General features: G+C 47.1%; 1 long non-coding RNA gene across 1 annotated transcript; it reads left to right on the plus strand.

Annotated features, from left to right (window-relative positions):
• The first annotated feature begins 1,318 nt into the window (after positions 1-1,318).
• LOC144676081 (uncharacterized) lies at positions 1,319-5,615 on the plus strand. The gene is made up of 2 exons (XR_013575240.1): positions 1,319-1,475; positions 5,340-5,615. It is a non-coding gene; the product is annotated as an uncharacterized LOC144676081 (long non-coding RNA).
• Positions 5,616-8,766: the final 3,151 nt, after the last annotated feature.

Genomic DNA, 8,766 nt, shown 5'->3' on the forward strand with positions numbered 1-8,766 from the left:
AAACTTTCGTACAGCATTCACCCTAAAGCCAATGCCCTGCTGATTCCGAGGACATTTTATATGCCGCACAATGTTGAACTAACCTCCTGCCCTCCCACTCTGTTCACTCATCGTATGATTAAATCCCTCAACACAGCTTAATCCAATATCTCGCTCACCCCAAGTCCATTTAATAAATGGCACTGTCGACTCCCACACTCCTGCTAACTCACCATACAATTTGTTGCTCCGACTGGTCTAATCCCAATTGCCTACGCACTCGCCAAACTCTTTAATATCCCATTCAGTCTAATCCCACTCTCCCGCTCAATCCCCTACCATTAAGTGCGCTCCCTAATAATCCCACCGTCCGGCACTCTCCTTACAGGTTTTAGTATCCACCCCGCCGAATCCCACCCTCCTGTTTCATCGTCCCAACTTTAACCAATCCCACCCTTCTGCTCACGACCCATGCAGTTCAATACCTGACACAGTTTCAATACTGCGCTCCAGTTTATCCCAATGCACTTTACCATTCCACACTTTAACCCACCGCTGCAGGTGGTGTCCCGCTCCATCGAGTATCCCACCAGACTTCACCCCGTGTCCTGTTCAAACGTTGTGCCCTTAATATTCTCTAAATATAATAACGAATGTGGAAGGACAGCAATAAATATCAAGTAGCGAGGAATTCAATGGGGAAGGCCTTGATAATTAAATATCACCGATGAATCAAAAAGCGGGGAATCAAAACCTCCATAATTATTTAAAATAAGAATTAGTCATGAATTTTAAAATGCAGATCTCGTAAAGTGCACATTTTCGTTCAAACTGCGGGACCCAAATTAGACCTCCCGGTGTTCGAATGAAAACTGGCCTTTCCATCTCGTCTTATCCTTCCACACACCTCAGTTCCACTGCTCTTTAAGGTGCTATCTAGTCCCAATCCCAATCTCCTGATTACTCAGCATATAATTAAGGATTGCACCCAGTCTACTCCTACTCCTTCTCGCCTGATTTGTCCCCACATCCTTTAATATCGCAAACGGGACGTAAAGAAAGGCGAAGAAAATGTGAGAACAAGCCGCTTCTTTTTTATTTTATTTTTCCTTTTGTTCCTTCTGTACTATCAGCAATCAGCCGATGCATTTTTAGAGGCTATCCCCGCATTCCCATAGCTATTACCGCAGGGTGATTATTGTGGAATTTAAATGACTCAAGTTGTCCGCTTTAACCTGTAATTTCATAGGGATGCTCAGAGAGCGTCAGCTGACATTCCACACTAACCTGTTAATATATAATAAGCACCGGAGTAACGTAGGCAGTGTTGCCTGGTGTTAGCTTCGACTATTGTTTTGCAAAGTCCTGGTCCTCAGACAGAGAAAGAAGGCAGTTTGCTTCCAGAGAGCAGTGAAGAACCTGTGCGAAGTACAACAAGGCAGAAAAAATGAAGCTGTTATTTGTTGTTGCCATCCTCTGCACTGGTATAACTGAAGGTGAGACTGTTCTTTTTAAATTAGCTATCGGGGCGAGGATGACACTGAGATTCGTGGATAAAACTGTAGTTCTCTTTAACCTATTATAGCGTGTAACATACACCTACATACCGCCCAGAGCAAGGAACGAGGTCAGCTTTATTTTTTTAGAATCAGTCTATCAACTGGTTGGCATTTAATCCCCATCCTGCAGCTTCCAGTCCAATATTGATTCTGGGAGCTGCACGAGTCTGATGCTCTTTCAGCCTCCGGCTCCTGCCGAACAAAATGGTTTGCTGGAAGACCAAAGGGTGCAGATCAGTGTCCTGGCCACCGGGAGAATGCGGTTTGAGGATTTTTATTCTCTCTGTCAGGAACCCTTCACAGAGCAGAAATGGGGAATGCTGCGCTGGTGTTTGTCCTCCATACAAATTTACTTTAACATTCAAATCTTCTTTAAAAAAAAACCTCATCTCACCTGCACTTAAGGGGAAAATCGATTAAAATAAAAACATCAGGAGAAAAGAATAGATAAGTTTACCGATTGGGGGCAGCTGCACAGGGGACGGTAGAAGGTTCGTGTAGTTTAACAATTCCACCCCAGACCAGTTAACTGAATTGTCTGTTTCTCTGCCTTATGTTCAGTTTAATTCGATATCACATGTATCTGTTGTTAGCTTTTTCTTTAGTTATTTACCATTTGCAAATGTAACTGTTAAACTAAGCCAGTGAAATCATCCAATCCTGTTTCATGCAACTTTTCTGCCTTTCGGAGTGGAGATGGCATCCAATCAGTGGTCAAAGCAATGTGAATCATGGCTAATTCAATAATTTTTATCAATTTTCTGTAGAAATTGAGATTAATGAATCCTACATTGACCAACTTCATTGAACAGGTGCGATCAGCTGGCTCTCACCACTCTCCTTGGTCTGGCTGAACTTGTTCTCTCACTGAACAATTTCCCACGGAACACATTTCTTGCTATCTTGACTCCATTCTCTCTCCCCTTGTCCAGTCCCTTCCCACCTACATCCGTGATTCCTCTGACACCCTACATCATATCAACAATTTCCAGTTCCCTGGCCCCAACCGCCTCCTCTTCACCATGGACGTCCAACCCCTCTACACCTCCATCCCCCACTGGGATGGTCTGATGGCCCTTAGCTTCTTCCTTGAACAGAGGCCCGAACAATCCCCATCCACCACTACTCTCCTCCATCGGGCTGAACTTGTTCTCTCACTGAACAATTTCTCCTTAAACTCCTCTCACTTCCTCCAAATAAAAGGTGTGGCTATGGGTACCTACATGGGCCCCAGTTATGCCTGTCTCTTTATGGGGTATGTGGAACATTCCTTGTTCCAGTCCTATTCCGGCCCCCTCCCACAACTCTTTCTCCGGTACATCGATGATTACTTCGGTGCTGCTTCATGTTCTCGTCGGGACCTGGAAAAATTTATTAATTTTGCTTCCAATCTCCACCCCTCCGTCATATTCACATGGTCCATCTCTGACACTTCCATTCCCTTCCTTGACCTCTCTGTCTCAATTTCTGGTGATAGACTGTACACCAATATTCATTCCAAGCCTACCGACTCCCACAGCTACCTCGACTACAGCTCCTCACACCCCGCTTCCTGTAAGGACTCCATCCCATTCTCTCAGTTCCTTCACCTCCGTCGCATCTGTTCTGATGATGCCACTTTCAAAAACAGTTCCTCTGACATGTCTTCCTTCTTCCTTAGCCGAGGTTTTCCACCCACGGTGGTTGACAGGGCCCTCAACCGTGTCCGGCCCATCTCCCATGCATCCACCCTCATGCCTTCCTCTCCCTCCCAGAACCATGATAGGGTCCCCCTTGTCCTCACTTGTAACCCCACCAGCCTCCGCATTAAAAGGATTATCCTCAGCCATTTCCGCCAACTCCAGCATGATGCCACCACCAAACACATCTTCCCTTCACCACCACCCCCCACCCACCCACCGGCGGCATTCCACATGGATCGTTCCCTCTGGGACACCCTGGTCCACTCCTCCATCACCTCCTACACCTCAACCCCCTCCCACGGCACCTTCCCATGCAACAGCAGAAGGTGCAACACCTGCCCCTTTACTTCCCCTCTCCTCACCGTCCAAGGGCCCAAACATTCCTTTCAAGTGAAGCAGCATTTCACTTGCACTTCCCTCAAGTTCGTCTACTGCATTGGTTGCTCCCAATGCGGTTTCCTCTACATTGGAGAGACCAAACGCAGACTGGATGACCGCTTTGCAGAACACCTTCGGTCTGTCCACAAGCATGACCCAGACCTCCCTGTCACTTGCCTTTTCAACACACCACCCTGCTCTCTTGCCCACATGTCTGTCCTTGGCCTGCTGCATTGTTCCAGTGAAGCTCAACGCAAACTGGAGGAACAGCACCTCATCTTCTGACTAGGCACTTTACAGCCTTCCGGACTGAATATTGAGTTCAACAATTTTAGATCATGAACTCTGTCCTCCATCCCCACCACCTATCTGACCTCCCTCTTTTCCAATAATTTATATAGATTTTTCTTTTCCTACCTATTTCCATTATTTTTAAATGTATTTCCATCCATTGTTTTATCTCTACCTTTTAGCCTATTTCGATCCCTTCCCCCCACCCCACCCGACCCCCACTAGGGCTATCTGTACCTTGCTTTTCTGCTTTCTACCCTTAATGTCACCTATTAGCACAAAGATAATTTCACCACCTTCAACACCTCCTTTTCCTTTTGTCTATGACATATTTTGGCTACCTCCACCTATTACTGGCCCGTTATCCAGCTCTACCTGTCCCACCCACCCCCCTTTAAACCAGCTTATATTTCACCTCTTTTCTATTTTTCCTTAGTTCTGTTGAAGAGTCATACAGACTCGAAACGTTAACTGTGTTCCTCTCCGCAGATGCTGCCAGACCTGCTGAGTTTTTCCAGGCATTGTTTTTCTCCTTTAACTTGTTTCACTTCCTCCAAATAAAAGGTGTGGCTATGGGTACCCGCATGGGCCCCAGTTATACCTGTCTCTTTATGGGGTATGTAGAACATTACTTGTTCCAGTCCTACTCAGGCCCTCCTCCCACAACTCTTTGTTTTGGTGCATGGAAGGCAGTTTCGGTGCTGCTTCATACTCTCGTCTGGACCCGGACCTGCATCGTTACACAATACGAGAGCTTAAAAAGCTCTCTAATCCTTCTAATACTGCGTGATTTTGAGCACCTATGTTAAATACCCTTCTCTGAAGTGAGCAGAATATCCCTCTACCCAAGAGTGGGATATTCCCAGTCTGTTGTCTTTCCAGGCATTTCAGATCTCGTAACATCATTGTGAATCCATTGTTGTACCGGGAGAAGAGTCCTAAACCATTCAGTTAGAGAGCTTAACATGCCCTAAGAAAGGGAGACTTTTTTTTTTCATTTTTGATTGATCATATGAATCTATTTTCCCTTTCCAGTGTTTTTATTACACCTTTTAATACTATCCACAGACCCAAATGTTTCCTTGTGAAAGGACAGCACCTTTTTTTACTTTTTGCTTCTCTCCTGCAGCATATCTTAACACCAAATACACACGGCGTGAGTTCTCCAAAATCAGAGACTTGTTTTGTTCCGGGAAGTATAACCAACAAAGAAAAATCTCAGATAATTAAAAAATACATTTGCAGCATTATTTTCAACTGAATACCGTGTTGGCAATGGATGTAATCCGTCTATTTTTATTCAGGTCTTATTTTTAATGCTAGATAAGAAAACAAAAATTGCCAGTGTGAATTAGTATGGCTTTCCAATGAAAGATCATGCTTGTGTTTGGGATAGAAATGCACTCTTATCTAAATTGTTTTCTTAATTTTCTCTTCTGAAATTGATTAGCTTTCAGAACCACGAGTATGGCGTCGAATCAAACTGTTTCCTACTCTACAAGTGCATCTCCCACCAACACAATGACCCACCTTGCAACTAACACGTCAACCAGCGCCGCAATGACTTGGAGCAGCCACGGCAACAATGGAACCACGACCATCCGCGGGGCGGGTTCTTTGCCTCTCCCCTACTCTCACGTCCTCCACTTCCTCACCCTCTCCGCCCTCTTCTTCACGTGCTCGAGCTCTCTTCCCTTCGAGCTCTCAAGCGTCTGGTGACAGCGGGGGAGAGTTCAGATGAAGAGGCCACTGACGCCGAGCCCGAGCCTGTTCCAGTTGCAGACCGTGGCTGGGACTGGACGTACTCGACTCTCCCCGTGTGAACAATGCTGGGGGCGTACCTGGTTCTCGCTCCTTTAATGTGAACCTGTAACTGGCTTAATGCAAGAATGATGTCCTTTCGTTGTCGGTATATTAATGTAAACTGTTAGAATTGAGGGTGAAGGGCCTGTCTTTCCCTGTAGTGCTGCTACACTACACAATACTACAATATAACCTGCAGAAATATTGCCATGCTTTAAAAACAGGCTTGCGACAGTTTAGAACCCGTGAGGTAAGCAGAGCTGTATCCTGTCACTGTGCCCATAGACAGGCAAGTGGCTGTTCACGTGAATGCGCCCACGATCGGGCAGGAACCCCAACGGTCGAGCAGCGAAATGTGCATGGACAATTCGAATTAGTAACCTCAGCGGAGCCGGCTTGCAAGGATCATGAGGACACTTTACAGCGTGTTATTTTCACGTGGCGCACAACAGAACAAACCAAGGAAGGACAATGGAGCAAGAGATAAGAGCTGGGAGCTAAGCAATGAAATCCAAAGCTACAAGAAATGAAGTGCTATCTGCCGCCGAGAGTCCACGTTGAAAGTATATAAGCTAGCATTTTTTTCCTGTAAATAGCTGCCTGAATAATAAATGTCTAATTTTGCGGTGCCTTTATCTTAATAAAGCTGCTCCATAATTGAGTTTTATCGTGACGTGGTATCCTGCAGTAAAGTCAGTGGGTTAAATTCTCACATTATCTCGGGTGGGGTTACAATGAGCTCCAATTTACCGTCGTATTTTCCTGTTGGCACTCCCAATGTTCACAGTGATGCTGGAGTTTGATTGATTTATATATCCGGTGAAAGCCGAACTCGCTTCTCTGGTAAACACGAATGTTCCTGAAAGCGAGGGGGAGTTTGTTTTTAGCTCTGCTCTCCCGCATGCGGCCATTCCACAAACTCCCCCCCACCCATCTCCCTCTAAACCCCACCATCTTGCGCCCGCCCCTGTTAAGAGGAGGGAAGGTTAAGGAAGGGGAGGTTCTATCGAGGCTTTCTAAATCATGAGAAATCTGGACCGAGTCTACAGAGGAAGCTGTTCCCGTTGGCGGAAAGGTCGAAACCCAAATGGCACCAGTTTAAGGTGGTTGGTAAAGGAAACAACGGAAACATAACGAAAACGTTTATTATCTTCACGTAGCCAGTGTTTTGGATCTGGGATGCACTGCCTGGGAGTGTGTGGCGGCAGGTTCAATGGTGGTTTTCAAAAGGAAATCGGGTTGTTTTCTACCCAGGAACAAATGCAGGGCTAGAGGGAAAACAGGGGATGAGACGAAGTGAGTCTCTCTTGCAGAGAGAAAGGAAAGAAGGCTGCCCTTTCACACTTTATTCACATTGCGAAATCATGGCCATTGCTTTGTGAAATTCATCCACATTTTCATCTCTCTGTGCATCTCGTTATAACTTCATCTTTGTCGGTAACGCTTTCTACATGTTCACCCTGTATCTCGCCGTCTCTCTCTCCTGTTCTCTCTCTCTCTCTCTCGCTCACTGCCTCGCTCTCACTTTCTTTCTAGTTCTCGCGGTTTCTCAGTTTCTGTCTCTCCTTCTCTCTCTCTCGCTTGTTTCCATAGTTTCGACTGTTCCCTCTCCTTCACCCTCTTCCTCTCTTGCACACTCTCTCACCCTCTCACCCTCCGTGCTCCCTCTCGCTCACAATCTTCCACTTTCTCGTCCTCTCGTGCTCACTCTCTATGGCAAACTTCTCCCTCAGGCAGTCTCTCTCTCTCTCTCTCAGGCAGTCTCTCTCTCTCTCTTAGGCAGTCTCTCTCTCTCTCTCTCAGGCAGTCTCTCTCTCTCTCTCTCAGGCAGTCTCTCTCTCTCTCTCTCTCAGGCAGTCTCTCTCTCTCTCAGGCAATCTCTCTCTCTCAGGCAGTCTCTTTCTCTCTCTCAGGCAGTCTCTTTCTCTCTCTCAGGCAGTCTCTCTCTCTCTCTCAGGCAGTCTCTCTCTCTCACAGGCAGTCTCTCTCTCTCTCTGAGGCAATCTCTCTCTCAGGCAGTCTCTCTCTCTCTCTCTCAGGCAGTCTCTCTCTCTCTCAGGCAGTCTCTCTCTCTCTCAGGCAGTCTCTCTCTCTCTCTCTCTCAGGCAGTATATCTCTCTCAGGCATTCTCTCTCTCTCAGGCAGTCTCTCTCTCTCTCTCTCAGGCAGTCTCTCTCTCTCTCTCAGGCAGTCACTCTCTCTCTCTCAGGCAGTCTCTCTCTCTCTCAGGCAGTCTCTCTCTCTCTCAGGCAGTCTCTCTCTCTCTCAGGCAGTCTCTCTCTCTCTCTCAGGCAATCTCTCTCTCAGGCAGTCTCTCTCTCTCTCTCTCTCAGGCAGTCTCTCTCTCTCAGGCAGTCTCTCTCTCTCTCAGGCAGTCTCTCTCTCTCTCAGGCAGTCTCTCTCTCTCTCAGGCAGTCTCTCTCTCTCTCAGGCAGTCTCTCTCTCTCTCAGGCAATCTCTCTCTCAGGCAGTCTCTCTCTCTCTCTCTCTCAGGCAGTCTCTCTCTCTCAGGCAGTCTCTCTCTCTCTCAGGCAGTCTCTCTCTCTCTCAGGCAGTCTCTCTCTCTCTCTCTCAGGCAGTCTCTCTATCTCAGGCAGTCTCTCTCTCAGGCAGTCTCTCTCTCTCTCAGGCAATCTCTCTCTCTCAGGCAGTCTCTTTCTCTCTCTCAGGCAGTCTCTCTCTCTCTCAGGCAATCTCTCTCTCTCAGGCAGTCTCTTTCTCTCTCTCAGGCAGTCTCTCTCTCTCTCTCAGGCAGTCTCTCTCTCTCTCAGGCAATCTCTCTCTCAGGCAGTCTCTCTCTCAGGCAGTCTCTCTCTCTCTCAGGCAGTCTCTCTCTCTCTCTCTCAGGCAGTCTCTCTCTCTCTCTCTCTCTCAGGCAGTATATCTCTCTCAGGCATTCTCTCTCTCTCAGGCAGTCTCTCTCTCTCTCTCTCTCTCTCAGGCAGTCTCTCTCTCAGGCAGTCTCGCTCTCTCTCTCTCTCTCTCTCTCTCAGGCAGTATATCTCTCTCAGGCATTCTCTCTCTCTCAGGCAGTCTCTCTCTCTCTCTCTCTCTCTCTCTCAGGCAGTCTCTCT

This window comes from Cetorhinus maximus, unplaced genomic scaffold (assembly GCF_964194155.1).
Source record: "Cetorhinus maximus unplaced genomic scaffold, sCetMax3.hap1.1 HAP1_SCAFFOLD_1340, whole genome shotgun sequence".
In the NCBI taxonomy this organism is placed as follows: domain Eukaryota; kingdom Metazoa; phylum Chordata; class Chondrichthyes; order Lamniformes; family Cetorhinidae; genus Cetorhinus; species Cetorhinus maximus.